This window comes from Ahaetulla prasina, chromosome 4 (assembly GCF_028640845.1).
Source record: "Ahaetulla prasina isolate Xishuangbanna chromosome 4, ASM2864084v1, whole genome shotgun sequence".
Classification (NCBI taxonomy): Eukaryota; Metazoa; Chordata; class Lepidosauria; order Squamata; family Colubridae; genus Ahaetulla; species Ahaetulla prasina.
In genome coordinates this window covers 81,407,109-81,425,890 of record NC_080542.1, presented here as the reverse complement: position 1 = coordinate 81,425,890, position 18,782 = coordinate 81,407,109, and the positions used below count along the sequence as shown (strand labels likewise).

The window sequence follows — 18,782 nt, the reverse complement described above, 5'->3', positions numbered from 1 at the left end:
CCACCCCTTCATGGATTACTGCCTTGTTGTGGCAAAGGGGCTTGCGTAGCTCAATGAAGCTATGAGCTATGCCAGTGATGGTGAACCTATGGCACATAGAATAGAATAGAATAGAATAGAATAGAATAGAATAGAATAGAATAGAATAGAATTTATTGGCCAAGTGTGATTGGACACACAAGGAATTTGTCTTGGTGCATATGCTCTCAGTGTACATAAAAGAAAAGATACGTTCATCAAGGAACAACATTTACAACACAATCGATGGTCAATATATCAATATAAATCATAAGGATTGCCAGCAACAAGTTATAGTCATACAGTCATAAGTGGAAAGAGATTGGTGATGGGAACTATACAGGTCCTCAATGGAAGGCAGGTTGGTAGCAATTATTTTTTTCTGCAGTTCTAATTATCCTCTGAAATCTGTGTTTTTCTTGTTGGGTTGCAGAACCAAACCAGACAGTTATAGAGGTGCAAATGACAGACTCTATAATTCCTCTGTAGAATTGAATCAGCAGCTCCTTGGGCAGTTTGAGCTTACTGAGTTGGCGCAGAAAGAACATTCTTTGTTGTCCTTTTTTTAATGATGTTTTTGATGTTAGCTGTGCCACAGGTGGCATGCAGAGCCCTCTCTGAGGGCACGCCAGCCATCACCTCAGACCAGACCAGCTCCACTGTGCCCCATTTTGGGCCTGGAAAGCCTCCTGCACCAACCTGGGAGCCAAAAAGGGATGTGAGGGGCAGGGCATATGCACAAGGGGGTGCATGTGTGGAGGGCACTCTCATTGCATTTTGGGGAGTTGGGCACGCACATGTGCATTTGCACGCATGCTCTTTGGGCACTCGGTACCAAAAAGGTTAGCCATCACTGAGCTATGCCATGCAGGGCCCCCCAAGACAGATAGATCATAGCAGAGAGCTCTGACAAAGCGTGACCCACTGGAGAAAGAAATGGCAATCCACTCCAGTATCTTTGCCATAAAAACCCCATGGACAGTACCAAAAAGAAAAAAGATATAATGCCAGAAGATGAGCCCCTCAGGTCAGAAGGTGTGAAATATGTTACTGGGGAAGAGCAGAGGGCTAATACTAGTAGCGCCAGAAAGAATGAAGTGACTGGGTCAAAGCCGAAAGGACGCTCAGCTGTGGATGCATCTGGTGATGAAAGGAAAGTCCAATGCTGTAAAGATCTATTCTCCATAGGAACCTGGAATGTAAGATCCATGAATCAAGGCAAGCTGGACGAGGTCAAACAAGAGATGACAAGACTGAAAATCGACATCTTAGGAATCAGTGAACTAAAATGGACAGGAATGAGTGAATTTAATTCAGATGACCATTAGGTATACTACTGCAGGCAAGAATCCCTCAGAAGAAATGGAGTAGCTTTCATAGTCAATGAAAGAATAGGAAAAGCAATACTGGGATACAATCCCCAAAATGACAGAATGATCTCAGTTTGAATCCAAGGCAAACCATTCAATATCACAGTAGTCCAAGTCTATGCCCCAACCACTGGTGCTGAATACAATGAAATTGACCAGTTCCAAGAAGTCCTACAGCACCTTATAGAATTAACATGAAAAAATTATGTCAGAAAAATGTTCCCAGATGTGCCAGTATACTAATAAAAGTCAGCTTTGGAAGCCATATTAATCTTGGAAGCTTCCACGCTGCCACCTTCTTGCACTTGGGAAGGTAGGAGGGGGGGGATTTGATAGAGCGATTTTTGTTAGATATAATATCATCCTTCTTTTTGGTCAAGGTCATGGTGCTCCTGCCTCTGGAGGAGGAGTGGTTGCAGAGGTGTCTCAATCTTGGCTAGCTCAGCCACAGTTGTGCCGACGCCATGAAAAAAACAAGCCAACTTGGTTTTCTTTTTCACCTGTGACTTTGTTTATTGGGTCTGCTACAAACCGGGTCACAGTAGTAGTTGAGGTCGCTCTGTACAAAGTCGGTGCTGAGAGCTTCCACCTCTCAGTGCCTTTTTAAACATCCCACGTTGCTCACGCCCCGCCCTTGGCTGAGCTACTCAGTTGATTGGATGCCCAACCGCTCTCTCCCTCCACGTCCGACAGCCTGAGCTGCCATGTCATCTGCCAGATCCTGGAACTGTGGCAGTTTTTCGCGTTGCCCAAGCATTGTCTCCTGCTATCCCGGCCGCAGGTGTGATGATCCCCCTCCCCATGCAACCTAGACACCGATCCCCGCACCACCCGAACGAGTCCACAATAATTCATCCTTCTGGATCTTTGAGTAGGTGCTTTTCCCACGATTCAAATCCCTGTAGCATCATGTATTGAGCCGGAACTGGGCTTGACACTCAAGTTGGGAAGGTTGGTGATTGGGCATGTGATGGCGTCAGCCTCCACATGTTGCCTTTATTGTTTTATTGCTCAGCTAATTGTTTTATTGCTGTCTTTAGTGCTAGGCATTGGGAAGGGATAATGTATCTTTAAATATGGGCTAGCTGCTTTGGCTGCCATAGATTGGGGAGGGGGGGTTAATACAGAAACGAAACTTAACTTGGAATGAATTCAAAGTCTAAGAAGCGGGCTGATAACACTCACAACTAACGGTCCGTGCATACCAGAGAAATGAAACCATCTGAAGATGACTCCCACGTGACACCTGAGGGAGAGGTGGATTGGACACAACTGCCTGACCTTTGGGGGGGAGGGATTTATGTGGGAACATGTATGTTTAAGACACACCTATTATTCAGAACTTGCTTTACTTTCATTGCAATCAGTTCATTCTCAGTAAAAGATACCTTTCTCTACAAACCATGGAGTTGGGATTTTTCTTTCTTGGGTTTTGAAAGGAGGCATGCCTGACAGATGGACTGATGGGTACAGGGGCTGGATATGGGGTTTTGATTTATTGAGGGAAAACCTGGACTCTCAGATTTGGGTTTTCCCGGATGTGCCATTCCAATAAATGAAGATTTTGAGATGAACATTGTCTTGAAGTTTTTAACTGGAGTTGGGTCATTCTGGAATACTGACATTAACCTGAATCCCTAAACCAAAAGTGGCACCCCAAAAGGGGGCTGTCTGGGGTGCTGAGCCCCAGTGCCAACCTAAGCCTTGGGAGGCACGAAGACTTAGCAAAGATGGAGGAGAAAGAAGAGATGGCTGAGGGAGCCATGGGGATCGATGCCAAAGGACTCATTGAGACCCATTATTCCCCTTCTGAAAAGATGGTGCAAGTCCTTGAAGCTGCAGAGGTGACCCGAGGACTAGGAACTCGGCCCAAGGAGTCGGATTCCTGGAAAAGCTGCCAGTCTGATCCAACTCCTAATTCCCCATCCAAAATGGGGACGGAAGAAAGACCACCTGAATATCAAGCTGCCTCCAGCCCACTGAAGTCACCTCACGAACCAAAATGGAGAGAGGGGACTGTACGGGGTCCAGAAATTCCCAAGACTGGAACCTGTTACCTCTGTCTCAAAGCCAGTCACTGACCCAGCTCCTGGAGTGTTTTAAGTGGCTTGAAGTGGGAAGCTATGCCCTGTGATCCCAACCTCCTCAAGTGAGATGGAGCTTAACATAGCCTACCTTCACTTTTCCTGCCAGTTGAACTAGTGGGGCACCTGTAACTTTCCACACAGCCAGGGAGGACTGGGAGATCGGATCAGAACAACAAGGCCAAGCAGCAGTGGAGAGGCAGCAGACGCAGCCAGCATGGGGACCGCTACCCCTGCCAGCTGCCCCTGCTCGCCAACCTGCCTTCATGCTACCCCCTGCGGAATATATCCCCCCAGGCTGGGGATTCTATCCCAGCTAGGTGTGTGTCCAGTGACAGTGGATGTCAGCACCTTCTGCTCCATTCTTTCCAGGATCGCTATGGGCCCAGTTTGCCCCAATGATCCCTGCACAGTAGTGGGGCCTGATCCAGCAGCTGGCTGGAATTCCTCCTTTCTGCTGCTCCACAGCTGGCATGGCAGCTGGCCCCAGTCCCACCACCAGCTGCAATCCAACAGCAACCAGCAGCTTCACCGCAGGTTCCAGCTCCACCGCTGGTGTTCACCCCACCACCTGCCACAGAGCAACAGCAGGTCCCTGCCCTGTTGCCTGCTGTTGTGATTGTTCCACCTGTAAACCACTGTGGTTTAGAGCCACATTCGATGGTAAACCTACCAAACTGGATTACTTCCTCAGCCAAGTCTGGGCCCATATAGATCAATATAGAGAACAATAAGAAACAGATTGTGTCTTAGTATCAGTGATTTCAGAGGGGATGAATGTGGGAGATGCTTCAGACTGGATAGCCCAGCTGCACAATGAGGGAGCCGCTGAACTAAATGATGCTGAAGGTTTTGTTGAGATACTTCGGGCAAGATTCAAAGATCCTGACCGGATCAATGAGAATGAAGCCACAATAAAGGAGATTAAACAAGGTAATTGACCATAAAAACTTTGTATGGGACTTTAGACAGGTTGCAGGAAATCTTGGCCACTGGCTGGACCGCATACTCCTACACTATTTTAAAGAAGCCATTGATCAGGAAGTCAGGAAAGCATGTGGCGTTCGAGGGGTGCCAGAGCAACTTTAAGATTGGTATACCATGTCGATAGTGCTTAGATAGAAAAATCAACCCATACCGCAAACCCTTAGCAGAGAAGCCACCCCAGAGGACTTTGGTCCTCTTTCTAAACCTGCTGAGACCCCCTCCTTCCCAACCTACAAGAACCATCAAGTGCTAACTTTGTGGACAAATGGGTCATCAAGCTTCCAAATGTCTGGCTCCTGCACCAGTTCCATAACCACGCCTTCCCACAGCCACCTGAGGCAGAAGGGCTTCATGAAAGCCCCCAGACACCAATTGATTTGCCCGATAAGCCATAATGGTTCCCCTCTCCACCTTAGAGACCGAGGAACCTCTGGCCAAAGGAGCCCCTCCCAATGAGCCTAACGATGACAATGACCTGATGGTGAGTGCAGCCATCCCCTTTTTCAATTAAAGTGAAATTGATGGTGCCTGAGACCAGGGAGGAAGGAGAAGTATCAGCAGTAATAGATACAGGCTGTATCAGATGTTTAATTGGGCATCCAATTGTTGAACAATTAGGAATAAAAACTACAGCCCTAAAACACCCAATTAAATTTGAACAGGTGAATCAAACATTAATTGGAGAGGTTCCAGCCACCCAAATTACAGAACTTGTTAAATTAGAAATGGGGGTGCATTGTGAACTTACACAATTTATAGTAGCACCAAAAATGTCAGAATCTATCATATTAGGGCTTGGGTGGCTTGACAAATGGGCCCCTACCATTAAGTGGGAAGATGGATACCAGAAGATTATAATTGGTGTCAGCCCACTGCCCCTGGTCCCTCCACCCAAGAGACTACCAAACTATAGGGGCCAAATGCTAGAAGCAGCTGCTTCAGACTCACCTCCAGGCGAGCCCCAGATCCCTAAGGAATATAAAGACCTTGTCAAGACATTTAATGAGGAGGAATGTAATATTCTTTCCCCTAATTGAGCCACTGATTGTGCGGGTGATAAATCCAGTCACTGTACAATTAGAATTACCAAAAACCTTGCAAAGAATTTACCCTGTATTCCATGTTAGCTTATTGAAACCTGAACACACGTCCCCTCTTTGATCGTTAGCTACTACCCCTCCCCTCATTGAAGGGGAACAACATTTTGAAGTTAAAGAGATTCTAGATTCTAGAAAACACAGGTAAAATACAATACCTAGTAGCTTGGAAACATTTTCCTTTGTCCCAAGTGGAATGGGTATATTAGGAAAATGTTTGGGCCCCAAAGAAACTGGCATTGTTCTATGAGAAATATTCTGATAAACCTTAACTAATCTCTGTTTTCTTTCTAGGACTAAAGTCCTTTCTGCAGGAGGGCTGAATGTCAGCCTCCACTAGCTGCTTTTATTGTTTTAAATACTGATTACAAGATATTTGCCAAGATACTTGCTAATAGATTAATGCCAATGATGAATCAAATAATTCACAATGATCAGTCAGGATTTATTAAGGGTAGGCAGATGAGATATAATGTGAGGCAAATTGTAAATTTACTTGAATATTTGGAACTAAACAACCAAGTCTCAGCGGCACTCTTTTTTTTGGATGCTGAAAAAGTCTTTGACAGATTGGATTGGCAGTTTTTGTTTAAAGTAATAGAAAAAATGCAATTTGGGGATTATTTTATCCATGCAATTAAAGCAATATATCAGAAGCAAACAACACAAATAATAGTAAATGGTGGGTTAACAGAAACTTTTAAAATTGGGAAAGGGACGAGACAGGGATGCCCCCTGTCTCCATTACTTTTTATTTTAACTTTAAAAATTCTTTTGAATAAAATATGTGGTTCCGATCAAATAAAGGGAATTAGAGTTAAACATCAAGATTATAGATTAAGAGCTTTGGCAGATGATTTGGTTGTTACTATATCTCAACCAATATACTCAGCTACTGGTTTAAAAGAAATAATTGGTCAGTATGGTAAAGTATCTGGATTTAAGGGGAATCAGCAAAAGACAAAGATGATAACGAAAAATATGAATATACAACAAAAAGAAGAGTTAGAAAGAACTACGGGTTTTGAAATCGTTAAAAAGGTTAAATATTTAGGAATATATATTACAGCTTCAAATGTCAAATTATACAAAAATAATTATGAGGTATTGTGGCAGAAGGTATGGAAAGAAATGGAGAACTGGAAGAAGTTACAACTATCCTTGCTGGGAAGAATAGCGGCTATAAAAATGAATGTTTTGCCCAGGTTTCTATTTTTGTTTCAAATGATACCGGTACTTAAGAATGATATCAAATTACAGGAATGGCAAAAGGGGATTAATAACTTTGTATGGATGGGCAAAAAACCAAGAATAAAATTAAAAATAATGCAGGATACAAGGGAAAGGGGGGGGTCTTAAAATGTCTAATTTAAAACTGTATTATGAAGCAGTTGTCTTATCATTAATTACTGATTGGATTAATTTAACTGAGGAAAGAGTTTTGAATATAGAAGGTTATGGTTTGTTATATGGGTGGCATGCCTATTTATTATATGATAAGAAAGTAGTTAAAATATTTAAAAATAATATAATTAGAAATGCATTATTGAGGGTCTGGAGGAAATATCAATATAAATTAGATGGAAAGATTCCAATATGGGCAATCTCGAGACACATGATAGAAAATATAAATATATATCAAAAGATGGAGGTAGTTACCTACAAAGAACTCCTTTGTATGGAAAAGGGGTAATTACAATTAAAATCCAGAGAAAAGATGGGGGAAGAAGGGAAAAATTATACATGGTTTCAATATGGACAATTACAAGCTAGATGGAAATTAGATCAAAAAATAGATATTAAGCAAACTGAGAATAATTTGTTAAAACAAATGAGAGATCAAGGTCAACATATTAAGCATATTAAGAGGTTGTATAATGTATTAGTAGAAATAGATTCAGAGACTGAACAGGTTAAGGATTGTATGATTAAGTGGGCACAAAATTTTCAGCAACCAATAATGTTGGAAACTTGGGAAAGAATTTGGGTGAGAAATGTTAAATTTACACAAGCGCAAAATATGAGAGAAAATTTTTATAAGATGTTTTATAGATGGCATTTAGACCCCAAAAAGTTGTCATGTATGTATCCTAATGTACAGGCTAAATGTTGGAGATGCGATTGTGAAGATGCCACTTATTACCATATATGGTGGACTTGTAAAAAAGTTAAAGCATTTTGGATTAAAGTATGGTGGATCATGCAGAATATTTTGAAAAAGAAGATTAAGTTTACCGCACGGTTCTTTCTACTAGGAATAATTATGGATTGTACAGCTATAGAGACTAAATTGATTTTGATCTTAATAACAGCCGCAAGACTTTTGATTGCTCAATATTGGAAGAAAGAAGAATTACCTACAATTGAAGAATGGACACTCAAAGTATCAAATCTGGCAGAAATGGCAAAATTTCTGCTTACTTGAAAGACTATACACAAGAAAATATATTTTAGAATGGAAAATGTGGATTGATTATATTCAAAATAAGTATCAGATAAAAAATATCAATAGCATATGAGTAAATTTAGGAAATATTTTGTATTAGATATATTTTGAAGGAGAGGGAATTGAGAGTGTGATTATGTGTGGAGGACTAGAGATTATAATTTAGGATTTAATTTCGATTATGATTGTTAGTTTTGATACCCTGCATTTTGTTCGGGGAAGTCGGGGGTGGGGGTGGGGGGTAAGGGGGAGGGGAATTGGCAGGGGTTGAGGATAGAGGATGGTTAATGTACAGGGATTATTGAAGATGTATAAATATAATTAATGTAGGGTCGGGTCTGCCCAGTTACCATTTTAGAACAGTGGGGAGGGAGAAAAGAGGAGAGAATAGGAGGTAGGAAAGAGGAGAAGAGGGGTAGAAGAGGGAGAAGAGCAAGGAAGAAGGGTAGAAGAGGGAGAAGGAAGGTGTAGGGGGGAGGGAGGAGAGGATGTAGATAAGAGAAGGGGAGGAAGGTCTGGAAAGTAGAAGAAGGTAGAGAGTTAAAAGGAGGGGGTGGTGACTGGGCAAGCCCGACTAATTGTATATGACTGTATATTGGATGAGCGGTTGGATATGATTGTAAAAATAAAACTTTTTTATAAAAAAAAAAAAGGAATTAGCTGACTGTGCCGGGACGCTGTTATCCACAGCCACTCCGTCTTGGATGGGTTGAGTCGAAGTCTGTTCGTCCCCATCCAGACCCGAAGGGCCTCAAGGCACCGGGATATCACATCAACGGCTTTGTTGGGGTGGTTCGGGGTGGAGATGAACAGCTGAGTATCATCAGCGTACAGTTGACAATTCACCCCGAAACCACGGATGATTTCCCCCAGCGGCTTCATGTAGATGTTGAACAGGAGAGGCGAGAGAATCGACCCCGTGGCACCCCACAAGTGAGGTACCTAGCGGTCGACCTCTGCCCCCCTGCCAACACCGTCTGCGAACGGTCAGAGAGGTAGGAGGAGAACCACCAGAAAACGGTGCCCCCCACTCCCAAACCCCCCAACCATCGCAAGAAGATACCATGGTCGATGGTATCAAAAGCCGCTGACAGATCTAATAGGACAAGGACAGAGGAACAACCCCTGTCCCGTGCCCTCCAGAGATCATCAACCAACGCGACCAAAGCTGTCTCCATGCTGTACCCTGGCCGGAAGCCGGACTGGCACGGGTCTAGATAGACAGTTTCCTCCAGGTACCGGGGAAGCTGCCATGCCACCACACTCTCAACAACCTTCACCATAAAGCGAAGGTTGGAGACAGGACGGTAATTAGCCAATATAGCCGGGTCCAGGGAAGGCTTCTTAAGGAGGGGCCTCACCACCGCCTCTTTCAAGGCGGCTGGGAAGAGTCCCTCTACCAAAGAAGCACTAATAATTCCCTGGAGCCAGCCTCGTGTAACCTCCTGTGTGGCCAGCACCAGCCAGGAGGGACACGGGTCCAGTAAACATGTGGTAGCATTCAGCCTCCCCAGTATCCTGTCCATGTCCTTGGGAGTCACAAAATCGAACTCTGTCCAAGTAATATTCTCAAGAACTGCCTCCGTTGTCCCACCTGAATCCACCCAATCAGCATCCAGCCCGTCCCGGATCTGAGCGATTTTATCGTGTAGATACCCTCCAAACTCCTCAGCACGTCCCTGCAAGGGGTCCTCCCGAGCCCCCTGAAAAAGAAGGGAGCGGGTCACCCTAAACAAGGCGGCTGGGCGGTTATCTGCCGATGTGATAAGAGCGGAAAAGTATTCCTGCTTTGGTTTGGACCGTACTAGTGTTCGGTCAGATTTGGAACAGCCAGCTCTCCACTCTCTCCAGGCGTCTTTTCCAGTGCTTCATCTTTCTCAGCTCCTCAGAGAACCAAGGAGCTGGTCGAGAGTATCGCCGAGTCAGAGGCTGCAAAGGCACAATGCGGTCCAAAGCCCCCGCCCTTTCCCAGGTGGCAACAAGTTCTTCGGCCAAGCCGTGGGCTAGGTCCTCAGGGAATGGCCCAAGCTCCATCAGGAACCTGCTTGGGTCCATCAGGCGCCTGGGACGGAACCACCGAACTGGCTCCATCTCCCTGTGGTGTGGGTTTGCGGTTCGAAAGTCCAGGCGAAGAAGCAAATGATCCGTCCATGGCAGGGGAGTAATAACTAAGTCCCCCAATTCCAGGTCATTCAGCCACTGTCTCAAGACGAAAATCAAGTCCAGCATGTGTCTCCCAATGTGTGGGGCCCATTCACTAACTGGGTCAGGTCCAAGGCTGCCATGGAGGCCATGAACTCCCAAGCTGTTGACAATGCTTCGCCTACCGACGGCAGGTTGAAATCCCCCATGACCATAAGCCTGGGGGTGTCAACTGCCGACTCAGCTATCACATCGAGCAGCTCAGGCAAGGCTGCCGTCACGTGGCAGGGAGCCAGGTAGGTGATCAGCAAGCCCATCTGTAACCCCTGGCCCCACCGTACAAAGAGAGACTCACATCCGGCTGTCTGCGGGACAGTGACCTCCCTCGGCTCCAAACTCTCGTTGATAATAACCGTTCCCCCCCCATCCCTACCTGGCGGCCCCCAGGAGTAGGGCCTTCTCTGTGGGGGCAGTGATGCTCTGGAATGAACTTCCCCCTGGCCTGCGTCAAGTGCCTGATCTTCGGACCTTCCGTCGTGAGCTCAAAACATATTTATTCATTAAAGCGGGACTGGCATAATTAGCAATGAATTTTAATTGGGTTTTCTTAATATTTTAAAATTTTAAATCTAAATTTTTAATTATCAGCCTTTATAATTTGCTTTTTTAAAATGTTGTTTTAACTGTATATATTTCGTTTTATTTTGGCTGTTCTCCCTGAGTCCTTCGGGAGAAGGGCGGTATAAAAATTTAATAAATAAATAAAATAAATAAATAAATAATCACCTCATCGGTGAGCATCACCAGTCCGGCCTCTCCAGCCCCCCCCCAATGACCCCAATAAGAGGCAGCCCCTGCCGCCAAAGATGGAAAATTGCGGCCTCGGCCGCCTAGGGATCCATTGGGGGACTCCATGGTCTCAGGGCGTCACTGCCTACCTCCACCGCCGACCGCCAACTGCCACCACCGGTGTTGCCGTCACTGCCACCAATGCCATAGCCGTAGCCACAAGCTGCAAGTCCGCCCAAGCTCAAGCCTCACTCAAACCGCCAGCCTCCTTCTACGCTGGCCAGGTGTTCCATGGACTCTCAGGGGCCTACCGAGGTCCACCGGGTCCCACAATGAGACACCGCCATCACCGCCGCCATCATCATACGCCAGGCCCGGATTCCTACCTCCGCTTGCCTCAAGCCTCCTACTAGGCCAGCCTTTCCCTTCTAGGCTGGAAGATGTTCTGCCAGCCAGACTAAAGACCCGAGAGGTCTCAACGGCTGCCCCCGGCCCAGCCTGGCCTGGAGAAGCCACCGCCACTGCTGCCACCACATCGCTCTGCCGCATCTCACCGCCGAAGCTAAGCCGCTGCTGCTGCTGCAGCCGCCGCCCCATGCGGAGCTCAATTGGGGCCGCCGCTCCTCCCAGGGCTCATCTGAAGCCGGCTTCACCTCCATCTGGCCGGCAAAATGCTCTACTGGCTGGGACGAGAAACGGGTAGGCATAAATTCGCCCTCCAAATGTGGGGGGGCTGGCCGGGAAAAGGCCCTCTGTTCTGCGCTAGCTCAGCCTGCCGCCATCTTGGCGTATGCGTAGTAATGGCTGTCTGAGGAAGTTTTGCAAATAGTTGAGGACGAAGGAAAGTGAAAGGCAAGGGAGAAAGAGAAAGGTACACCCAATTGAATGCAGAATTCCAGAGAATAGCTAGAAGTGATAAGAATGCCTTCTTAAATGAACAGTGCAAAGAAATAGAAGAGAACAATAGAACAGGGAGGACCAGAGATCTCTTCAAGAAAATTGGAGATAGGAAGGGAATGTTTCATGCAAAGATGGGCATGGTAAAGGAGCAAAATGGCAGGGACCTAAAAGAGGCAGAAGAGATTAATCAAAAGTTGAAATTAATATTGCCAGGAAAAATATCAACAACCTCAGAGAGGCAGATGATACCACTCTAATGGCAGAAAGTGAAGAGGAACTAAACAGCCTCTTGATGTGGGTGAAGAAGGAAAGTGCAAAAGTTGGCTTAAAACTCAACCTTAAGAAAACTAAGATCATGGCATCAGGCCCTCTCAATTCATGACAAATAGATGGGGAAGAAATGGAGGTAGTGACAGATTTTATTTTCCTGATCTCCAAGATCACCGTAGATGGGGACTGCAGCCAAGTAATTAAAAAACACTTGATTCTGGGGAGGAAAGCTATGGCAAAATCATCCGGAAATGCTTGCACTTTATATTGTTCCTTTTTTTATTTTCAGGCCTTTTATTTCTTGGTCTTGTCTAATCTTTCCAAGTAACACTTTTAGTTAAGATAAATAACAAAGGTGATAGGGGATATCCTTGTCTTATACCTTTAGTTCAGGGATGGGTTCTAAATTTTTTTGCTACTGGTTCTGTGGGTGTGGCTTATTTTGTGGGCGTGGCTTGATGGTCATGTGACTGGGTAGGCATGGCCAACTCAATGTCTCTCATGTCAAGTGGTACCTCACCTGGCCTGTCCCCTCCCAGCCATTCCTTGTCACACCCAGCCTCAATTTATCTATAGTTCTGCAAAAATGTTGTTCATCTTTTTGCAACTTTATTATCTACATACTATAGATCAGGGGTCTCCAAACTTGGCCAACTCCCAGAATTCCTCAGCCAGCTTTGCTGTCTTAAAGTCTTAAAGTGGCCAAGGTTAGAGACCTCTGCTATAGATGCACTTTCATGGACCACTTTTTTTTGTTTTGTTTACATTTATACCCCGCCCTTCTCCGAAGACTCAGGGCGGCTTACAGTGTATAAGGCAATAGTCTCATTCTATTTGTATATTTTTACAAAGTCAACTTATTGCCCCCCCAACAATCTGGGTCCTCATTTTACCTACCTTATAAAGGATGGAAGGCTGAGTCAACCTTGGGTCGGGCTTGAACCTGCAGTAATTGCAGGCTCTGTGTTCTTAATAACAGGCTTTACCAGCCTGAGCTATTCCGGCCCTTATACTGAAAGGAGGAAATGGCTCACATGCTTTGCCCAAGAGTGTGACAGGCAACAGGCTTTTAAGGGGCTGCGAGAAAGAAGGGCCTCTGGTGGCTCAGCAGACTAAGTCTGTCTGTTATTAACACAGCTGCTTGCAATTAATGCAAGTTCAAGTCTCACCAGGCCCAAGTTTGACTCAGCCTTCCATCCTTTATAAGGTAGGTAAAATGAGGACCCAGATTGTTGAGAGCAATAAAAGTTGACTTTGTATATAATATACAAATGGATGAAGACTATTGCTTAACACAGTATAAGCCACCCTGAGTCTTCGGAGAAGGGCGGGATATAAATTCAAAAAAAAAAAAAAAAAAGGAGGGGGGGAGAGGAAGTATTTTCCAAAGCACCAGAAGGCAAAACAAGAAGCAATGGATGGAAACTCAACAAAGAGAGAAGCAACCTAAAACTAAGGACAAACTTCCTGACAGTGTGAACCTATATAGTTTTCAGTCATAATTTCACATATAAAATAACCATTCTTGTAATACAACCTGCATATTGTTCAAAACAAACAATGTTTGACAGCAAGCCTAAAATCCCCATTCCCCCCCCCACTCCAGGGGAAGGTTACTTCAAAATCCCATTTCCTCCCCACCCCACTAATCTGTTCTGGGAAGGAATCAAACTCCCCTCCTCTTCATTTCCCAAATAAAATATCCCAGATATTTAAGGAATAATCAAGCTGCTAGCAAAGAACCTACCTGGAATTCCACATTCCTGCTAGCTGCATAAAGGAAACTTTGTAAGCAGAAAACAGCTACCGGAAGTTTGGCTCCATTTACAAGCAGGCAGAAAACTCATTCAAGACAGGATACTTCATAATGGAAATCGCCCAAACCTTTTTAGAAACACAAAGTCCATGTTGCACAAACCCCAAACCTTCAAAAACATTGAACCATATAAGAATTCCTCCTCTTATCCAATTTGTTGTTCAGCTGACTCAGAACAGAGCTTCTAGCCACTCTGTCAATTTAAAACGACAGCGTTTTTCCGCCCCCCCTTCTTCTTTGCCAAGCGATCTCCTGGCTGAGAAGCAGCCGATCAATTTAAAGGGACGGTGTCTTGTTTTTTCCCCTCTTCTTCGAAAAGTGAGGCTTGATTTTTTCCTTCTAGCCGATCAGCTGGGAGTCGGAAGGCAGCAATAGACTGGGGGCAGGGCCAGGCAGAATTTTTACTACCGGTTCTCCGAACTACTCAAAATGTTTATTACCAGTTCTTGCAAACTGGGGAGAACCGGTAGCAACCCACTACTGCTTTAGTTATGTTAAACTTTTCTGTTGTTTCACCTCTTATCATCACCTTTTCCATTTGGTTAGAATATATTGAATCTATGAACTGACCTAACAAATTTTTCAAATTGTATTCATGTTTTTTAATTGTAAAACCATAAACTGCCAGGTCAGATTGTTGAATGTCTTTTGCACGTCCAGGAAGATCAGTGATAATTGTTTCCTGGGGTGTGCTTCATAATATTCCAAGACATTCATAATAATTCTCATATTGTTTTTCAACTGTCTTTTCGGTATAAACCAATTTAGGTCTGGATGAATAAATTCATTTAATAATCTTTTTAGTCTTGTTGAGATTATGGAGGCAAATATTTTATAATCAGTGTTTAGTAGTGATATAGGCTTATATTTTTTTTTAATCTGTTGATGATCTGTATCTTTTTTTGGTATTAGTATCATATATGCTTCTGACCAGGATTTGGGTAGTTTGGCCTCCGCTAGTGCCTCATTATATACACCTCTAACATTAAAGCTTCTAATGATTCTTATATGATTTTTTTTGAATTTTTTTATTTTTTATAACAAACAAACATAAAAGCATCTTCAATCCAATCATAATGTGTTGGTGGGGTGATCACACATCTTTTGTACAGTTTAAACATAGGAGTATCTTTTTAAATCATCTAATCTTACGTTACCTCCATGTGGATATATATCCAAGTATCTAATTCAATTAATCTTTTAATTAATCAATGGCTACAACATTCCATCTTCTCATTCCATATAAATTTCCCAAAATTTTATTTTATCTAGTAACATCATTCATCCCATCATCCTAAATCAGCTTAATTCAATTATTTCTTTTAATAATAACTTTCTCAACTCTTTTCTAACTTATCTTTCCTTCTAGCCATTGATAAAATAAGTCCCATATCTTATAATATTGTTTATCCTCTTATTCTCTAATTTCAAATGTCGGTTTACTCATTTCTGCACATTCCATTATTTTCTTAATAATTTCATCTTGCGATGGTATTTTCTTAGCAAGAATTTTCCAATTCTTAGCAAATACAATCCTAGCTGCTGTCACTACATTCACAATTAAATATCTCAATTCTCTATTATAAATTTCAGGTATGATCTCTAATAAAAAAACTTCTGGTTTAAAGTCTTTATGTTTCTTTATGATAGTTTCCAGCCATGCGTGGATTTTAGTCCAGTATCTTTTAGCTTCTGCACAAGTCCACCACATATGGTAATATGATCCAAGTGTCTCATGGCACTTCCAGCATTTTTCTGATTTGTCCTTGAACATTCTAGCAATTCTTGTCGGGGGTAAATGCCACCTGTAAAACCTCTTATACAAATTCTCTTTAAATTGCTGCAGACATTGTCATTTTATAATTGTGTGTCCATAGCTTTTGCCATGCCTCTAAATCAATCCCATGTCCAAAATTCTTCCCCCAAACAATCATCATCTCTTTAACTTGTTCTTCTTCTAATTTAATCCCTAGTGAGTATCCATATAATTTCCTAATTAAGTTATCATCAGCCCCTGTTAAAATCTTATCAATACTAGGTACTTCTAGTTGGCTCCGCTGGCAATGGATCTTTTTGATCGCCAACCTCTGGATCGTGTTGGACCGCTAGGACAGCGACAATCAGCTGCCCAGCAGTTCAAAATTTCCCCTCTTCGGGCGAAGAAGAGGAGGTGAGCGAAAGGGGCAGAGGTAGAGCTTCCCTAGAACCCATGGAAGACACCAGTGGGTTCAAAAGGTTAAGCCCCCTCAGAACTCCAAAGCGCTCCAGATCTGAGGCTTTTTTCCTGCTTCAGTGGATTTAATTGCTGCAACCAATGCCGGGACCGATTTTAGTTTATAGATGAAAATACCGGATGGAACAGAAATGGGAGAACTCTAACTACAAAAGCAAGTAACTAAATCAATTCCCTGTTATTTTTCTCTAAGTTTTGGAGCTGACTTCAAAGCGAAAATGGCCGGTGTTCTTTAATGAGTTAATGAGCTGAAAACGAAAGTGTTAGAATTCTCACTGCTAGCTGTGTATTGCTGAAGAATTGCTGGAGACTTTTTAAAACATTGTAACGAGAAGGGGGAAGAGACATTGAGACTGCTTCTTTAAAAGACTTAGAAGATTTTTAAGTAACATTAAGTTAAAGTGAAACTTTTTAAGAGATGGCAGCAAAACAATTAAAGACAATTGTAACAAAAACCCCAGGAACATCCACACCGGGAGTCTCTCCAGCACATACAGAAGATACAAAATCACTAAATTTGGAAGCATTGCAGGATAATTTGAAAGACTTTATGAGAGAATCCCTTAATGATGCTATGAATTTGCAAACCTCTCAGATAGAAGATAAGTTTAAATTAATTACAGAAGAAATGTCAGAGATGAAAAAACAGATGTTAGAAATCCAAATTGGAAATGAAGTCAATGAAGGTTTGGTGTCAGCTGTACAGGGTTTGACATCAAATGTGATTTTTATTGGAGGAGGAAGTAGAAGAAATAAAGAAAGTTAATTTAAAATTGGAAAATAAGATTGAGGAAGCTCAAAGTAAAACGGATAAAGCAGATGATGAAATTGTTTTGGTACAATATAGAGCTATGGAATTTGCATTAAGAATCCGTGGCCTAAAAGAGAATAAACAAGAGAATTTAAAAGAATTTTTTTCTGAGGCCTTTGCAGAGATTTTGGCAGTTCGCCCAGCAGATGTGGCTTTTCACATTGATAAAATTTATCACGTGAACTCTAGGATAGCAAGACAAAGAAATCTTCCAAGAGACATTGCTATTTACTTCACTACTAGAACAGTGAGAAATGAGATTTTGCAAGCTTCTTTTAAAGGAGTAAAGGTTCAAGAGGCTGGTCAAGATATTTTAATACTAAAGGAAATTCTTCCAAAAATGTTGAGAGGTAGCAAGAAATTTGCCTTTTTGGTGAATGAACTCAAAAAACGTCAGATGGGACATCCCAATTGGTATAATAGTTTACTATGAAGGGAAAGCACATCATCTTAATACAGTTGGCAACGCATGAGAGTTTCATGCTTATGTGTTCAAAACTGGAAGTCCACCATCTCTGGATGGTAGGAGAAAGGAAGGTGAAATTAAAGAAAAAGAAGTGATAGTAATGGAAGAAGACCTTTTACAAGTGTTGGATGTGTCTAAGACAGGATCAGAGATTCCAAAAGAGCCAAGGATGACAAGACCGGCTGCCAGACGCAAGGAACAAGAAGAAAAGACTCAACAGGCTCAATCTGCTACTACCAAGACGGAAACAGTGGGAGGAGCAAGGCCCAAAGAAAGATGATTTGCGGCTGCTGCTTCAAAAGTTTCCAATTGCTGATAATGGTAATTAGACTTTTATCATGGAATGTTAATGGATTAAACTCACCACAAAAGAAAGGAAAGATATTTCGTTATTTGAAGCAATTTAAAAATGACATTGTATGTTTACAAGAAACACATATTAGAACATTAGACCAGAAATATTTGATAAATTCAAGATTGGGAACACATTTTGTTGCAACTGCTACAAAAAGAAGAATGGACTAGTTGTTTATATAAAGAGTAATTTATCTGCAACATTAATAGAGGCGGATAATAAAGGAAGATATATTGCCATTGAACTTTTATTGGAGGAGAGAAAAAAGATACTTTTAATAGGACGTTATGCACCAAATCAACAACAAGAAAAGTTTTATAAGTTTTTACACAAAAGAATCGCATTTTGGGATTATAAAACTAATATATTAATGGGTGATTGGAATGGAGTGATGGATATTCAGAAAGACAAAAGAAGTCTTAGAGATATTTCAAGTCGTGTCAAATTGCCAAAGGCCTTCTTTGATATGATGGAAGATTTAGAATTGAGAGATGTATGGCGAGAACGTAATGAGGAAGAGCGAGATTTTACCTTTTTTTCCAACAGACAACAATCATTTTCTAGGATTGGTTTTATTTTAATTACTAATAATTTGTTTTCCAGGGTGAAAAAGACTAAAATTTGTTCCAGAACTTTGTCTGATCACAGTCCAGTTTGGGTTGAATTTGATCGAGAAAAGGAGGCCAGAAGGTCATGGAGGATGAATGAAAATTTGTTTAAATATGAACAAAATGTAAATGAATGTAAAAACGCCTTTTCGGCGTTCTGGCGACAGCGGCGAAGACGGGGGCCTCTGACACCTTGGGCCCCCTTAGACCCCCGCCCTGATGGAGGAAGCTTCAGTTGTTGGGAAGATGGTTGACTTGGAGCTGGGCGACTTCGGGGGTGAGGGGAGGAGCCCCAGAGGGGTTGCGCCCCAGTGGAGATCTGGAGGGCCTCCCGGGCTCCCGTCAGCCTTGTTGGCTTCCTGGCGGCGGTGGCGGCCTGGCTTTCCTTCG

The 18,782-nt window shown here is 42.9% G+C and overlaps 2 protein-coding genes across 4 annotated transcripts in view; both read right to left on the bottom strand.

Moving 5' to 3' along the window:
• Window positions 1–18,782, bottom strand: part of EIF1B (eukaryotic translation initiation factor 1B) — a 237,067-nt gene that overhangs the window by 39,298 nt on the left and 178,987 nt on the right. The gene's annotated exons all lie outside the window — the stretch shown is intronic.
• The window catches only part of CCK (cholecystokinin), a 205,239-nt gene that overhangs the window by 44,327 nt on the left and 142,130 nt on the right, over window positions 1–18,782 (bottom strand). The window lies entirely within an intron of this gene.